Source organism: Pristiophorus japonicus, chromosome 7 (genome assembly GCF_044704955.1).
Source record: "Pristiophorus japonicus isolate sPriJap1 chromosome 7, sPriJap1.hap1, whole genome shotgun sequence".
Classification (NCBI taxonomy): domain Eukaryota; kingdom Metazoa; phylum Chordata; class Chondrichthyes; family Pristiophoridae; genus Pristiophorus; species Pristiophorus japonicus.
The window spans coordinates 159,862,066-159,879,926 of record NC_091983.1 but is presented as its reverse complement, the minus strand read 5'-3'; the positions used below and the strand labels follow the sequence as shown (position 1 = coordinate 159,879,926).

At 54.7% G+C, this 17,861-nt stretch overlaps 1 long non-coding RNA gene across 3 annotated transcripts in view; it reads left to right on the top strand.

The window, feature by feature from the left end:
- The window catches only part of LOC139267324 (uncharacterized), a 37,363-nt gene that overhangs the window by 2,717 nt on the left and 16,785 nt on the right, over nt 1-17,861 (top strand). For all 3 annotated transcript variants that reach the window (XR_011593885.1, XR_011593884.1, XR_011593883.1), the window contains exon 2: nt 4,255-4,421. This is a non-coding gene — a long non-coding RNA (uncharacterized lncRNA). The remainder of the gene's footprint in view (nt 1-4,254; nt 4,422-17,861) is intronic.

Genomic DNA, 17,861 nt, shown 5'->3' with positions numbered 1-17,861 from the left:
AGTCAGTTTTTATGTTCCCTGCAAGCTTCCTCTCATACTCTATTTCCCCCCTCCTAATTAGACCCTTTGTCCTCCTCTGCTGAATTCTAAATTTCTGCCAGTCCTCAGGTTTGCTGCTTTTTCTGGCCAATTTATATGCCTCTTCCTTGGATTTAACACTATCCCTAATTTCCCTTGTTAGCCACGGTTGAGCCACCTTCCTAGTTTTATTTTTAGTCCAGACAGGGATGTACAATTGTTGAAGTTCATCCATGTAATTTATAAATGTCGGCCATTGCCTATCCACTGTCAACCCTTTAAGTATCATTTGCCAGTCTATCCTAGCCAATTCACGTTTCAGAACCATCGAAGTTACCTTTCCTTAAGTTCAGGATGCTAGTCTCCGAATTAACACTGTCACTCTCCATCTTAATAAAGAATTCTATCATATTATGATCACTCTTCCCCAGGGGGCCTCGCACAACAAGATTGCTAATTAGTCCTCTCTCATTACACAACACCCAGTCGAGGATGGCCAGCTCTCTAGTTGGTTCCTCAACATATTGGTCCAGAAAGCCATCCCTAATACACTCCAGGAAATCCTCCTCCACCGCATTGCTACCAGCTTTGGTTAGCCCAATCTATATGTAGGTTAAAGTCGCCCATGATAACCTTTATTGCATGCATCCCTAATTTCTTGTTTGATGCCATCCCCAACCTCACTACTATTGTTTGGTGGTCTGTACACAATTCCCACTAGTGTTTTCTGCCCTTTGGTATTCCTCAGCTGCACCCATACAGATTTCACATCATCCAAGCTAATGTCCTTTTTTACTATTGGTTAATTTCCTCTTTAACCAGCAACGCTACCCCACCTCCTTTTCCTTTCTGTCTTTCCTTCCTGAATGTTGAATACCCCTCAATGTTGAGTTCTCAGCCTTGGTCACCCTGGAGCCATGTCTCCATAATCCCAATTTTATCATAATCGTTAATAGCTGCCTGCGCAGTTAATTCATCCACCTTATTACGAATACTCCTTGCATTGAGGCACAGAGCCTTCAGGCTTGTCTTTTTAACACTCTTTGTCCCTTTAGAATTTTGCTGTAATGTGGCCCTTTCTAATTTTTGCCTTGGGTTTCTCTGCCCTCCACTTTTACTATTCTCCTTTCTATCTTTTGCTTCTGCCCCATTTTATTTCCCTCTGTCTCCCTGCATAGGTTCCCATCCCCCTGCCATATTAGTTTAACCCCTCCCCAACAGCACTAACAAACACTCTCCCTGGGACATTGGTTCCGGTCCTGCCCAGGTGCAGACCGTCCGGTTTGTACTGGTCCCACCTCCTCCAGAACCGGTTCCAATGTCCCAGGAATTTGAATCCCTTCCTCTTGCACCACTCCTCAAGCCACATATTCATCTTAGCTATCCAGCTATTCCGGGGTTGGTGATAATTTCCGTGGGCTTTGAAGGGCCATCGTTCCTGGGGCCCCCATCTCAATGTGGGGAAGCAGATATTTTCAAGCAGCACTTGTCTATTACCCTATACTTTAAAATTCCAGCTGGCCGGAGATGATTTGAAAAACTTCTCATCCTGGCACTAACATACACCTGCATTATGCCTTTCCCATTTTTAGTGCATAGTGTTTGAAAGTATCAGAGGCTATTCAGATGTCTTTTATGAAACGAGCATAGGGGATAGTAGCAATGAAGAAAAGTCAATTCTTCATATGGGGGGCGAGGAAAGTAGAACTGGCAAGATTTCTAACAGATGTCTGCTCCGTAAAAGTGGAGTGTCCTCCATTCTATCACAGACCTTTTCTCCTTGTTCTTTCCTCTCCCCTCCCTACTTTTTCTCTGGCTTTGTACTTGCTTATAAACTGTTCAATCTCTATCTCGGTTGGGCCGAATGGCCTTTTCTATAATGTAGTCTTGATGATTAGACTAGACTTCCAGTCCTGATGAAAAGTGATTGACCTGAAACATTGGCCGGAATTTTCCCAGCGCTCAGCAGACGGGAATGGGTGGCGGATCAGCTGTTTAATTTAAAATGATTGATAGCAGGTCAGGAACCCGCCGTCAATATGCGCACATTGGACTTTCCCAATGTCGGGTCAGCTCATGCTGAGCAGACCCAACAGGCAGCAGTGGGAGACCTAATTTAAACAGTTATTGTCTTGGTGACAAGCCCTTAAGAGTCAATTTAACTGTACCTTTTTGCTTTAACAGCTCGCCCACGGCTTCCACGCTGCTCACTGACCCCGTCTGTTAATCTAAGGTGCAAGTTGAGTCGCCATTGAATCATCTGATGAGTGACAGCTTGAAATCTTGTATAAAAGCTCCCACTTCACACCTGATCACTTTCCAGGCATATAGGCTGTTGCTTTCTCCCTTTGGAACACAGATTGAGCTTTATGCAGGCTGCAAGTGTTTGCCGCAAACTCTCTATCCAGTGTCACCTCATTTATAGCAATCTCTCTCACCATTAACAGATTGCTTCTGTCATCTCAACTTCAACTGCTTTCTACTTCATCAAGATGGGTACCATTTACACTCTCTGTCCTTGGTCCTCAGAATCTGACCATGATGAACCCCAACACCAGCTTCATTAGGCACACCAGCAGCACCAACAAGAACATCAACTTTCTTTGCACTCAACTGATGCTGCACAGGACAGAGGGCATCAGTACCTGTTGATATTGTTGCCTGGGACGCCAGGGATGGCCTCACCATGGCCAGATTTACTTCACTTGGCGCTGCACACCCTGGCTGCCACATGATGTGCCAGGTTGACACCACCCCACACCAACAACATAAAGCATTCCTACAATACCCAAGCCATTCCATTCACATTCATCACCATTGCGCGAGGTACCGTTATGTCTCCCCATTCACTACAACTCACTATCCACTTCCAAAGGTGCACATAAATCTGTCTAAGAATGCGAAGTGTTGAAAAGAAAGATTTCTATGTTTTGACAGCACATTAACAGAAACTTTGCATGAACATTGGTTAAAACATACAAATGCCTACCCTTGTGTGTTGTTAGTTGGTATGATTGAACTAGGATGCGGGTATGTGTGAGGGGTGGCTAGTGAGATGAGGAAATGATAATGTGGATGGGTGGAGGTGCAAGGTAAGTTTGTATGAGTAAGGATGTGCGGAAGTAGGATAGGGAAGGTAGAGTGATGGGGGTGTGATGAGTGGCACAGCAGGATGAGGTTGAGTGTGGCTTTGCAGTAACATTGTGTGCTGTGACTCCCTCCATAAGCATCTGGAGGGAGTGATGGCAGAGCCTGGGTGCAGCTGTGCATCTCTGTGCAGTGCTTGTCACTGTTTGTACCACCTCAATGCTCTGGAACACTGACAGCGCATAGAATCATGGAAGCTTACAGCACGGAAGGAGGTCATTCCAGCCCATCGTGTCCATGCCAGCCAACAAGAGGCTATCCAACCTAATCCCACTTTCCAGCTCTAGGTCCGTAACCCTGCAGGTTATGGCACTTCAAGTTCACATCCAAGTACTTTTTAAATGTGGTGAGGGTTTCTGCCTCTACCACTCTTTCAGGTAGTGAGTTCCAGACCCCCACAACCCTCTGCGTGAAGAAATTTCCCCTTAAATCCCCTCTAAACCTTCTACCAATTACTTTAAATTTATGCGCTCTGGTTGTTGCCCCCTCTGCTAAGGAAAATAGGCCCTTTCTATCCACTATATCTAGGCCCCTCATAATTTTATACATCTCAATGAGATCACCCCTCAGTCTCCTCTGTTCCAATGAAAACAAATCCAGCCTATCTAAATGTCCTCGTAGCTAAGATTCTCCACTCCTGGCAACATCCTTGTAAATCTCCTCTGTACCCTCTCTAGTGCAATCACGTCCTTCCTGTAATGTGGTGACCAGAACTGCACGGAGTACTCCAGCTATGGCCTAACCAGTGTTTTATACAGTTCAAGCATAACCTCCCTGCTCTTGTATTCTATGCCTCGGCTAATAAAGACAAGCATTCCGTATGCCTTCTTAACCACCTGGTCTGCTACTTTCAGGGATCTGTGGGCATGCACTCCAAGGTTCCTTTGTTCCTTTACACTTCTCAGTATTTAATGTGTATTCCCTTTCCTTGTTAGCCCTCCCAAAATGCATTACCTCACACTTCTCCGGATTAAATTCCATTTGCCACTATTCTGCCCACCTGACCAGTTGATTGATATCTTCCTGCAGTCCGCAGCTTTCTTCTTCATTATCAACTGTCAAACTAAATTTGCGCATGGTCCCTTTCAGGAAACCGGTTGATGTGTCATCGAATTACATCATCAGACCCGCTTCCGTCAATTGGCCGGGAAACTTTCTGGGTGAGCTTAACAAGCCCAGATAACGGAAAGTCATGTTGGAGCACATGATGGAGCCAGCAGTGAGGCCATGATCCACCATCAACGTCACCCGCCAAGGTAAAGAAAATCACGGCCATTAACTCTGTTTCTCTTTCCACAGATGCTGCCTGACCTGAAAATGTTTCCAGCTTTTTCTGTTATTGTTAAAAATGTATTTGCTTTTCTTGGTTAAAAAACAAATTTGTAAAATTATGATATGGAAAATTAAGATTTTGCAATAAGCTGAGCCGTTTTGAGGTTCTTGACTGCAACACAGCTAACCAACCCTTTAGTGGAAGGAACAATGTTATCAAAGTGTTGTGTAGGAGGAGAAGATAAAAATAATTTGTTGACTATTTTTGTTAAAGAGAAGCTTAATTATGTTAAATTAATCTATTTTAGACTGTTTTCTTTGCTATGCATTTATTGTTATATCCTGCATTGTGCAGTCTAACATCTTTGCTTTTGCAAATTGTTTAAAAGGAAATAGATTTGATGAGTTATTTTAGTTTATATGAAACTGGTCCCAGGTGTGACATTTCGCACATTTTGGCCGTGATTTCGCCTCCCGAGGCGGGCTAAGTGTGGCCGAGGTAGGTGACGAATTGCAACCCTGCTCCTGATTACATCGTGCTCTGTTGAAGTGATTTTGCCCTGATTGGACTTGTTAAGCCTGCCCTGTGAGGTTCCCGGCCAATTAAAAGGAAGCGGGTCTGACGACATCATTTGATGACGCGTCAGCACATGGTTTCCTTCAAAGGATCATGCGCACATTCATTTTGACAGTTGTGCTGTCAGTGTTTTATGGTGATGGTGTGGGGTGGTGCCAACCTGGTGCATCATGTGGCAGCCAGAGTGTAGTGTCAACTGAAGTAAATCTGGCCATGGCAAGGCCATCCCTGATCTCCTGGGCAGCAATGTGACCAGCTGCTGTGCAGCACCAGGTGATTGCGGAGAAGGTTGGTGCTGCTGGTGTACCTAGTGATAAAGGTGTGCCTGGTGATGTTGGTGTTGGGGCTGATCATGGTGGGAGGCTGAGGGCTAAGGTGAGTTTTTTTCAAGGGCACCAATGCTGATGGAATAGATGGCAGTTGAAGTTCAGATGACAGAAGTGATCTGTCAGTGGTGAGAGAAGTTGGTTCCAAGGAGGTGACAGTGGATAGAGAGTTCACTCCAAACATTTCCAACTTTCCTGAAGCTCAAAAGTGTGTTCCAAATCCTGAAGACTCCAGCTTCTAACATTGGAAACTGAACAGCTGTGAAATAATAGTTTTTGCAGCTGTCACCTATTCAAAGGAATGGAGAGTCATTGAAAACCCAACCTACTTACCAGACATGATCCCCGAGCACCGTCAAACTCATCAAAAAGCTGGAAATAAGGGAAGTGGATGGTAAAATGCTGTTAAAGTACCTTTAAACGCTCTCAACTACTTCAATTGGTTCACCCGCCGCTTAGTGTCAGGTCTGTAAAGCATAGGCAGACCCGACACTTGGGAAACTGACACGGAGATGGGTTCAGAGCAGAATCCTGCCCCGCTGTCAATCTTTTAGTTTTTGACAGCAGACCAACATCCGAACCCGCCCTCTGAGCGCCGGCAAAATCCAGGCCTTTGGTTCAACAGGAGATACAGTAAGGATACTTTGCAAATTGCATTATGCCAGTTACAGCCAAATTGTGTAATTATAAGTCCGGGGCTATGCAACCAAAAATATACACTCTTGCATTATGAGGGGTAATGTGGCTTATTCATGGAACAAATATTGAAAGCGAGATGGGTTTAAAAATCTGAAATGTAACAGAGTTCTATAAATATTATACCTTTCAATCCTATTCTTAATAAGAAAGAGCATAAATAAATTATAGATCACTGTGGGGCCAACTGAAAAGTGCTGCATGTGTCCGAGCCAAAATGAGCCGCCTTTAGCACATGAGGCCCTGGGAGTGGCACAGAATTCGGGCTCGATTGCCAACAAAAATGGAAGGTGCCTATGGCATTACCAGTTGTTCCATGTTAAGCAATTGGGCCACAAGGACCCATTTAATTCATTGGAGGACAAAGAAGAGATGGAATAATTAGGGTGGTCCTGCAGAGATGACAACTTTTAGGTATTGAAACCAGTGAGATAGCCCCTCCAAAACTTACTGGATGTTGGGGACCTGCCTGAGGACTCCAGCAGTGTTCAGGAGCAGAGCTCGGTGGGAGTCGAGGTGGCAAAGAACCCAGCTGCTCTTAAGAATATAGAAATAGGATTAGGCCATTCAGCCACTTAGAACATAAGAACATAAGAATTAGGAACAGGAGTAGGCCATCTAGCCCCTCGAGCCTGCTCCGCCATTCAACAAGATCATGGCTGATCTGGCCATGGACTCAGCTCCACTTACCCGCCCTCTCCCCGTAACCCTAAATTCCCTTGTTGATTAAAAATCTATCTATCTGTGATTTGAATACATTCAACGAGCTAGTCTCAACTGCTTCCTTGGGCAGAGAATTCCACAGATTCACAACCCTCTGGGAGAAGAAATTCCTTCTCAACTCTGTTTTAAATTGGCTCCTCCGTATTTTAAGGCTGTGCCCCCTAGTTCTAGTCTCCCTGACCAGTAGAAACAACCTCTCTGCCTCTATCTTGTCTATCCCTTTCATTATTTTAAATGTTTAAATAAGATCACCCCTCATCCTTCTGAACTCCAACGAGTAAAGACCCAATCTACCCAATCTATCATCATAAGGTAACCCCCTCATCTCCAGAATCAGCCTAGTGAATTGTCTCTGTACCCCCTCCAAACCTAGTATATCCTTCCTTAAGTAAGGTGACCAAAACTGCATGTAGTACTCCAGGTGCGGCCTCACCAATACCCTATACAGTTGCAGCAGGACCTCCCTGCTTTTGTACTCCATCCCTCTCACAATGAAGGCCAACATTCCATTCGCCTTTCTGATTACCTGCTGCACTTGCAAACTATCCTTCTGTCATTCATGCACAAGGACCAATTGTGGAGCAGTGGAGGCGTGTCCTGCTCAGTTGGAGCTGAGCTGCAGAGAGAGGAGCAGCTATCAACTTGAGCTCCTGCCTGGAAAGCCCTGAGACCAGCCCAGGAAGAGAAGGAAGGAAGGGGCTTCACCACCAACTTACACCCAGAGGGAGAGGAGGAAAAAGCAGAAAACTTTTTTTTTACATCTTTACCATTTCTGCAAAGAGTTGGAGAGAGGGGGAAAAACTAACAAACATCCAGTGTGGAAGGAGGGAGACTCTACCATTCAACAGGTGGGTGTATTGGTGCAGTCCCAAAAAGACTTTGTTGAATCGGTGGGGGGAGGAAAGAAGACCACTGAGGGCCGGAACATCGCGGGGGGTGTGTGTGTGTGGAAGTGTGTGTGGGGGCTTTGCTGACAACTAGGCCCCACACACAACTGAACCCCCCCCAATTGCCTAGCCTGGGGTAGCTGGAGCTACCAGGCTGAAGATTTATTTTCCTTAAATACCCTATTAAACATCATTAGGAGTGTGTGCCTGGTGGCTCGAGCTGCCCCAGGTGAAGACATCTTCTCCCCTCACCTGAAGACCACCCCAAAGACTTTGTGTTTTGCCATCTGGGGATTGCACCCACCCACAGCTGCGAGGGGAGACCTGCCCTCGCAGTTCCCCCCCCCTTCCCACCCCCCCTCTCTCTTTCTCTGTTACTCTGTTTCTCCCCTCTCTCTCTGAGGCCACTTTCTCCCAAATTAATAAAAAAAAACAATTAAGACAACTGAGCAGAGGGAGCAAGGCCCCTCCCCAATTGCCAACTAGGGGAGAGGTGCCTCGTTAAGAGCTCCTCTGCTCAGTCAAATCAAACGAGGCCAATCAAGACCATTAAGGCCTGTGACTTTGGGGTGGGTGTAGCCCTTAAAGGGACCCCGTGATGGCGACCCCATCCACGCCGGTGGCAGGGCCAGCGAAGACGTATGCGCAGGTGGCAACCGCTTCCACGGCACCTCCTGCGCCACCCGCTGCCCTGCCACCATTCAGATTAATGACCAGAAAACACGGGGTCAAGAGCTACACTCACCCCACAATGAGCATTGAGGAGTGCGTGCGGGCGATGGCTGGGGTGGTCGGCCCCTCGGCCATTGTCGCAGCCTCCAAGATGTCTGGGAAGGCCGTGTTCTTCCTGGGGTCGGAGCGGTCGGTGTCCCTGGCCCTCGAAAAGGGGCTCACGGTGGGCGGGACGTTCCTGCCGGTGGACCCTCTCGAGGCCACCGCGCAGAGGGTCATCATATCGAACGTCCCGCCCTTTGTTCCCGCTGAGCTCCTCCTCCCTCACCTACACCAACTGGGGGAGGTAAGGTCGGGGATCAAACCCATACCGCTCGGCCTCAGGGAGAGCAGCCTGCGCCACGTGTTCTCCTTCCGCCGCCAGCTCTTTGTCCGGCTGGCGCGGGAGGAGACGACGGAGGGGAACTTTAATGTGGTGCACGAGGGGACTGCCTACCGCGTCTTTTGGACGTCGGACGGCGTGCGGTGCCATGCCTGCAGGGAGGTGGGGCACGTTCGCAAGAACTGCCCCGCCTCCAAGGCCGCCAAACCACCGAAGGCGGCCAAGGCTGGCGCCGCCGCCACCCCTCCCCCTAGTTGCGTCCGCGTGCCGGGAGCCATGGGTGCGCGGGCATCGTCGGGGGCCTTTGTTTTCACGGCCTCTGGCGGGGGGGAGGGAGAGCGTCCGACCGGTAAGAAGGCGCGGAAGAAGGCAAAACACCCAGAGGCGGATCCCCTCAGTGCGCCAGAAAATTTGACCACCGCGCTCAGCCCAACCCCGTCACCGGCGAGCGCGGGGTGCCCTGAGCCCGTGCCTGATCCCTTGACCAATACCGCAGAGGGGCCCGGGCGCGGGCAAGAAAAGGAAAAGGGGGGGGCGGAGCGGGAGGCTTCGGCAGACATGGAGGTCTCCCTGCCTTCACGCGCCCCCAGGAACAAAAAGAGGCACCGCCCCAATGAGGCGGAGGGGGAACAACATCCCTCCGCGGAGGAGGCGGTGCCCGCCGCGTGTCCCGCGTCCCCCACCAGTGCTCCCAAATTGCGCTGCAGGCGCGAGGAGTCTGTCCCCGGGGAGGGTGAGGCAGTCGAGGCTGCCCAGCCGCTGCCTCCTGGGGATGGAGTGGAAGATCTGCCTGTCGCGGGGGGCGTGGGGCCAGCGGATGAATGCATTGCCGCCGGGCCGGGCGTTCCGGGGACTGAGGCGGGCGGGGCCGAAAAGGCCGAACCTGAGCCCGCCCAGCTATTAATCAACTGCCCCCGGGAGTCGCTCGACCCGGCAGAAACACAAATGAGTGATTTTAATGAAACTGTAGATGCTGGGCCGGGGGGTGGCAGCGGGGAGGGGGAGGAACACCCACCCTCGCCTCTTGCTGTGGAGCTGGAGCACTTGGAGAGCCTGGGGATTTCCTATGGCCGGGTCTCTCCTTGTTCCCCGGTTCCTGGGGCGGAGGGGGAACCCCTTCCGCTGTCATTTCCCGACCCAGCACCATTTTTAAAAGAGCCCAGTGGGGACTCCTCTGCCGACGATCCTGGGGGTGGGATCGGGGCAGAGCCAGGGCCGGTTGGAGCGGCCGGGTCATTTGCCGTACCTTGTGCGGTTGATGGGCCGGCTGCTGGCGGCCACCTCCCGGAGGAGGACGGGGACTCGGTGGGGGACGCGGGTGAAGACCTAGAGACCACCGCCAGCGAGGCGGTGGATCTGCTTGCGGCCGCCGCCGAGACCATCCTCATTCCTGCAAAGGAACTCCGGGACTTTTTGGCCCAGAGCCGGGGTCGCTGCAACCAAGCCCGACTGGCCCTGGAAAAATGGTCCCAGCCAGAGCTGATCAAGGGGTCCGTCCGCGCCGCCGTCAAAACCTTGGCCGCGGGCGGGCCCTTGACAAAGGCGCAACACCTTGAGCTGCGCGAGCTCGAGGGACTCCTCGCTGGGCTGCGGAGGGAGCGGAGTTCAACAAAAGACTCCACTCCCTCCCCCACAATAGGTTAAGGTAGAGGTTGCACTATGCTTTTGCCATGAAGATAACCATAGCCAGCCTCAACATCAACGGCGGCAGAGGGGCACGCCGTAGATTTGACAATTTTTCGCTCCTGCGGGAGGGGAAATATGCGGTGTGCTTCCTGCAAGAAACCCACACCGTTCCGGGAGACGAAGCCACGTGGCTCCTGGAATGGCAAGGAGAGGTCCGCATGAGCCACCTCACCGCCATTTCTAGTGGGGTGGCCATCTTGCTGGGCCCGCATTTTCAGCCGGAGATCTTGGGGGTCGAGGAGCCCGTGCCAGGCCGCTTGCTGCACGTAACGGTTCGCCTGGGGGACGTGCCGCTCCATCTCGTGAACGTGTACGCCCCTCAGCCCGGCCCGCAGCAAACGCGCTTCTTTGAAGAGGTGTCCGCTCTTCTTGGCTCCGTCGACGTCGGCGACTGCATTGTCCTCGGGGGGGGGATTTTAACTGCACCCTCGAGGCGAGGGACCGCTCCGGTGCCCCGCAGTGCATGACGGCGATGGAGAAGTTGAGGGACCTGGTCGGGTCCTTCGACTTGGTGGACGTCTGGCGAAATCTCCACCCCGACTCCAGCGCCTTTACTTGGGTGAGGCCTGGAGTTGGATGGTCTAGAGTCGACCGCCTTTACGTGTCTCGGGCGTACGTTTCCTGCGTCCCGGCGGCCTCCATGCGGCCGGTGCCGTGTTCGGACCACCACCTGGTGTGGGCGGAGCTCGCTTCGCTCCGCGCGAGGACGAGGTCCGCGTACTGGCACTTTAACAACCGGCTGCTGGAGGACGTGCGGTTCCAGGACTCGTTCCGTCGATTCTGGTCCGACTGGAGAAGGAAGCAGGGGGGCTTCCCCTCCTTGAGGCTATGGTGGGACAATGGGCAAGGCTCACGTCCGCGTCTTCTGTCAAGAGTACGCGAGGGGGTCGACCAAGAGGCGGGCGGCCAGAGTCGGGCGCCTAGAAAAAGAGGTGCTCAGCCTGGAAGCCCGTCTCGGTCAAGTCGTCCAGGACCCGGCCCTGCGGACGGTGTACGAAGCGAAGAAGGCCGCGCTGAAAGACCTGCAGCTCGTCGGGTCCCGAGGCGCGTTCGTGAGGTCGCGGATCCGGTTCCTGCGGGATCTGGACCGCGGCTCCCCCTTCTTCTACTCGCTAGAAAAAAGGCAGAGTGTCCGTAAGCAGCTCTTGACGCTGCTGGCCGACGATGGCTCTCTCGTCTCGGATCCGGAGGGCGTCAACAACAGGGCCCGTGAATATTATGGGGCTCTGTTCTCTCCGGATCCGTCCAGCGAGGAAGCGCGTAGAGTTTTGTGGGAGGACCTGCCGAAGGTCAGCCCGGAGGGCGCCGAAAATCTGGAAGCTCCGCTAAGCCTGGCGGAGCTGACCGGTGCCCTCGCCCGGCTCTCGAGGGGAAAATCCCCGGGGCTGGACGGGCTGACCGTGGAGTTCCACAGGGCGTTCTGGGACGTCCTGGGGAGCGACTACGCGCGGGTCCTGGGGGAAAGTCTGGCGACCGGGGAGATGCCCCTCTCTTGGCGCAGGGCAGTCATCGTCCTGCTGCCTAAGAAGGGCGATCTCCGCCTCCTTAAGAACTGGCGCCCGGTCTCCCTCCTCAGCACGGACTACAAAATCTTCGCCAGGGCGATGTCTGCTCGCCTTGGTGTCGTGCTGGACCACATGATCCACCCCGACCAGTCCTACACGGTCCCGGGCCGGACAATCCACGATAACATCCATCTGGTCCGGGACCTCATCCATTGTTCCCAGGAGGCTGGTCTGTCGGTCGCCTTCCTATCCCTCGACCAAGAGAAGGCGTTCGACAGGGTGGATCACGACTATCTGCTCGGAACTCTGCGCGCTTTCGGGTTCGGGACGCATTTCGTCGCCCGGATCCGACTTTTGTACGCCGCCGCGGAGTGTCTGATTAAGGTTAACGGGTCCTTGACGGCGCCCCTTCGCTTTAGGAGAGGGGTGCGCCAGGGATGCCCCATGTCCGGCCAGTTATACGCCGTTTGCGTGGAGCCTTTCCTGCGCCTCTTGCGGACGAGGTTGACGGGACTGGCTCTGCAAGGGCCGGGCGTGGAGGTCGTCCTCTCGGCTTACGCCGATGACGTGCTCCTCGCGGTAGAGGATCCCGCTGACCTGCGGAGGATGCGTGAGTGCCAGGAGATTTACTCGGCCGCGTCCTCCGCCAGGATCAACTGGGAGAAATGTTCCGGACTCCTGGTGGGTCAGTGGCGGGTGGACTCCCTGCCGGAGGAGCTCAGGCCTTTTGCCTGGAGCACGACCCATCTCCTCTATCTGGGAGTCTACCTTAGCCCCGACGAGGGAGCCTGGCCGGCGAACTGGCAGGAGCTGGAGGCCAAGGTCGCCGCTCGCCTAGGGCGCTGGACAGGACTGCTCCGAGTGCTGTCCTACAGGGGTCGAGCGCTAGTCATAAACCAGCTGGTGGCCGCAATGCTGTGTAACCGGCTGGTCACTTTGACCCCTCCCCCTGCGTTTGTCGCCAAGATACAGAAGAAGCTGGTGGACTTCTTCTGGAACAACAGGAAGCACTGGGTCTCTGCTGCGGTCTTGAGTCTCCCGCTTGAGGAGTTCGGTGAGTCGTTGGTGTGCGTCAGCACCCAGCTCGCGACTTTCCATCTTCAGACCCTGCAGAGATACCTTTACGTCGAGCCCCCTCCTAGGTGGTGTGCTCTGGCGAGGTATTTCTTCCGCCAGCAGCGCGACCTCAATTATGACACGCAGCTCCTGTTTGTGAACTTGGGGGGTGCCAGGTCCGCCCTCCGGGAGCTGCCTGTCTTTTACAGGGAACTCATCAGGGTCTGGAACAAAGTCTCCACCAAGCGCAGCTCTCCGCCGGCTGGAGTGGCGGCCGTCCTGCAGGAGCCGCTGCTCGGGAATCCGTACCTCCACGGCCGAGGTTTTATGTGGCGGTCGGAAGAGAGGGCTGTGGCTGGTGAGGTGACCAGGGTCAGGGACCTGCTCGATGGCGGAGGAGCGGGCTGGATGGCGCCAGACACGCTGGCGCGGCGCCTAAATTCTGCCAACGTCCGCCACGCGGCCGATGCCATCGAGTCGCTAAAAACAGCTCTGGGCCCTGACTCCGTTAGGTGCATTGAGGAGGCTCAAGCACGTGGGGAGATCCCGTCCGAACTGACCCCCGTCCGGACGGAATTCCTCATCGGCGCCAAACCCCGGAACCTCCCTCGATGGCCGGCGCCTCACAACTTGAGCCGCCTCGGGGAAATCCCCTCCGTGCCTTTCAGTTCCGCGCGGAGGGGTTTCCTGTACGGGCTGCTCCTGCACACCCTCAACTTTGCCATCCTCGCCGGCCGTCCGGACACGCCATGGCGTACCATCTTGCCATCCGGAGGAGGCGGGGGTCCCCGATGGAGGGCACTCTACGCAGGGGTCCTCCCACTATTCATCGGGGACTTGGCCTGGAGGGTGGTGCACGGAGCAGTGCCGTGCAACAAATTTTTAAGCCGGTTCACGGACTCCCAGGCCGCCTGCAATTTCTGCGGTCTGGAAGAGTCCGTGTTCCATGTTTTTATGGAATGCACAAGGTTGCAGCCCCTGTTTTATTATTTGAAGGGGCTGCTCCTGAAATTCTGGCTGCACTTCAGTCCCACTCTCCTGATCTTTGGGCACCCTGTGCGGAGGGGAACGGGTAGGTCCAAAGGCCTCCTCGTAGGACTGTTCCTGGGCACGGCCAAGGGTGCCATCAGCCGGTCCAGGCAGTGGGCGGTCGAGGGGGTCGTTCAACCTGACTGCCTGCCTCTCTTCCGCTCTTACATCCGGTCCAGGGTGTCCTTGGAGATGGAGCACGCGGTGTCCACGGGTACGCTCGCGGCCTTCCGCAAGAGGTGGGCACTGGAGGGACTGGAGTGCATCATCACGCCCGGCAACCAAATTTTAATTTGATTTTATGTTTTAAAGTTTAATTTGTTTTAATTGCCGGTGCTTTTAGTGTCCCCTTCCCTTTTATAGGGGGCACTGGAAAAATGTGATTTTAGCGCCCAAAAAAAAAAACCAAAAAAAATGAAAAACACAAAAAAAAAGGAAAAAAGGGCCTTGTAAATGTCTGGTGTGTCACCCAGGTCGGGTGGCACGGTTTAATGTTTTATGTTTTTGCAGGTGAACTCCAAAAAGAGTTTCATGCACAAGGACCAATTGTGGAGCAGTGGAGGCGTGTCCTGCTCAGTTGGAGCTGAGCTGCAGAGAGAGGAGCAGCTATCAACTTTTGCTCCTGCCTGGAGAGCCCTGAGACCAGCCCAGGAAGAGAAGGAAGGAAGGGGCTTCACCACCAACTTTCACCCAGAGGGAGAGGAGGAGAACAGAATACTTTTTAACAACTTTTTACCATTCTGCAAAGAGTTGGAGAGAGGGGGAAAAACCAACAACAAACATCCAGTGTGGAAGGAGGGAGACTCTACATTTCTACAGGTGGGTGTGGGTGCATTTCCCAAAAAGACTTTGTTATATCGGTGGGGGGAGGAAAGAAGACCACTGAGGGCCGGAACATCGCGGGGGGTGTGTGTGTGTGTGGAAGTGTGCGTGGGGGCCTTGCTTACAACTAGGCCCCCCCCACAATTGGAACCCCCCCCACCCCCCACATTTGCCTAGCCTGGGATAGCTGGAGCTACCAGGCTGAAGATTTTTCTTAATCACCCCATTAACATCGTTAGGAGTGTGTGCCTGGTGGCTCTAGCTGCCCCAGGTGAAGACGTCTTCTCCGCCCACCTGAAGACCAATCCAAAGACTGTGTTTTTTGTGTTTTGCCATCTGGGGAGTGCACCCACCCACAGCTGCGAGGGGAGACCTGCCCTCGCAGTTCACCCCCCCCCCCTTCCCACCCCCCTCTCTCTTTCTCCGTTACTCTCTGTTTCTCCCCTCTCTCTCTGAGAGCCCTTTTCCTCCCAAATCAATTTAAAAAAAACAAAACAATTGAGACAACTGAGCAGAGGGAGCAAGGCCCCTCCCCAATTGCCAACTAGGGGAGAGGTGCCTCGTTAAGGGCTCCTCTGCTCAGTTAATATACGAGGCCAATAAAGACCATTAAGGCCTGTGACTTTGGGGTGGGTGTAGCCCTTAAAGGGACCCCGTGATGGCGACCCCATCCACGCCGGTGGCAGGGCCAGCGAGGACATATGCGCAGGTGGCAACCGCTTCCACGGCACCTCCTGCGCCACCCGCTGCCCTGCCACCATTCAGATTAATTACAAAAAAACACGGGGTCAAGAGCTACACTCACCCCACAATGAGCATCGAGGAGTGCGTGCGGGCGATGGCTGGGGTAGTCGGCCCCTCGGCCATTGTCGCAGCCTCCAAGATGTCTGGGAAGGCCGTGTTCTTCCTGGGGTCGGAGCGGGCGGTGTCCCTGGCCCTTGAAAAGGGGCTCACGGTGGGCGGGACGTTCCTGCCGGTGGACCCTCTCGAGGCCACCGCGCAGAGGGTCATCATTTCAAACGTCCCGCCCTTCGTTCCCGCTGAGCTCCTCCTCCCTTACCTACAACAACTGGGGGAGGTAAGGTCGGGGATCAACCCCATACCGCTCTGCCTCAGGGAGAACAGCCTGCGCCACGTGTTCTCCTTCCGCCGCCAGCTCTTTGTCCGGCTGGCGCGGGAGGAGACGACGGAGGGAATTTTCAATGTGGTGCACGAGGGGACTGCCTACCGCGTCTTCTGGACGTCGGACAGCGTGCGGTGCCATGCCTGTAGGGAGGTGGGGCATGTTCGTAAGAACTGCCCCGCCTCCAAGGCCGCCAAACCACCGAAGGCGGCCAAGGCTGGCGCCGCCGCCACCCCTCCCCCTAGTTGCGTCCGCGTGCCGGGAGCCATAGGTGCGCGGGCATCGTCGGAGGCCTTTGTTTTCAGGGCCTCCGGCGGGGGGGAGGGAGAGCGTCCGAACGGAAAGAAGGCGCGGAACAAGGAGAAACATCTAGAGGCGGGTCCCCTCAGTGCGCCAGAAAGATTGACCACCGCGCTCGGCCCAACCCAGTCACCGGCGAGCGCGGGGTGCCCTGAGCCCGTGCCTGAGCCCTTGAACAACACCGCAGAGGGGCCCGGGCGCGGGCAAGAAAAGGAAAAGGGGGGGGCGGAGCGGGAGGCCTCGGCAGACATGGGGGTCTCCCTGACTCAGCGCACCTCCAGCAACAAAAGGAGGCACCGCTCCGTTGAGGCGGAGGGGGAACAACATCCCTCCGCGGAGGAGTCGGTGCCCGCCGCGTGTCCCGCATCCCCCACCAGCGCCCCCAAGCAGCGCCGTAGGCGGGAGGAGTCTGTCCCCGGGGAGGGTGAGACAGTCGAGGCTGCTCAGCCTCTGCCTCCCGGGGATGGCGTGGAAGATCTGCCTGTCACGGGGGGCGTGGGGACCACGGAGGAATGCATTGCCGCCGGGCCGGGCGTCCCGGGGACTGAGGCGGGCGGGGCCGAAAAGACCGAACCTGAGCCCGCCCAGCCAATACACAACTTCCCCCGGGAGTCGCTCGACCCGGCAGAAAATGAAACAAATGTTTTTTATGACACTGTAGATGCTGGGCCGGGGGGTGGCAGCGGGGAGGGGGAGGAACACCCACCCTCGCCCCTTACTTTGGAGCTGGTGCACTTGGGGAGCCTGGGGATTTCCTATGGCCGGGTCTCTCCTTGTTCCCCGGTTCCTGGGGCGGAGGGGGAACCCCTTCCGCTGTCATTTCCCGACCCAGCACCATTTTTAAAAGAGCCCAGTGGGGACTCCTCTGCCGACGATCCTGGGGGTGGGATCGGGGCAGAGCCAGGGCCGGTTGGAGCGGCCGGTTCATTTGCCGTACCTTGTGCGGTCGATGGGCCGGCTGCTGGCGGCCACCTCCCGGAGGAGGACGGGGACTCGGTGGGGGACGCGGGTGAAGACCTAGAGACCACCGCCAGCGAGGCGGTGGATCTGCTCGCGGCCGCCGCCGAGACCATCCTCATTCCTGCAAAGGAACTCCGGGACTTTTTGGCCCAGAGCCGGGGTCACTGCAACCAAGCCCGACTGGCCCTGGAAAAATGGTCCGAGCCAGAGCTGATCAAGGGGTCCGTCCGCGCCGCCGTTAAAACCTTGGCCGCGGGCGGGCCCTTGACAAAGGCGCAACACCTTGAGCTGCGCGAGCTCGAGGGACTCCTCGCTGGGCTGCGGAGGGAGCGGAGTTCAACAAAAGACTCCGCTCCCTCCCCCACAATAGGTTAAGGTAGAGGTTGCACTATGCTTTTGCCATGAAGATAACCATAGCCAGCCTCAACATCAACGGCGGCAGAGGGGCACGCCGTAGATTTGACAATTTTTCGCTCCTGCGGGAGGGGAAATATGCGGTGTGCTTCCTGCAAGAAACCCACACCGTTCCGGGAGACGAAGCCACGTGGCTCCTGGAATGGCAAGGAGAGGTCCGCATGAGCCACCTCACCGCCATTTCTAGTGGGGTGGCCATCTTGCTGGGCCCGCATTTTCAGCCGGAGATCTTGGGGGTCGAGGAGCCCGTGCCAGGCCGCTTGCTG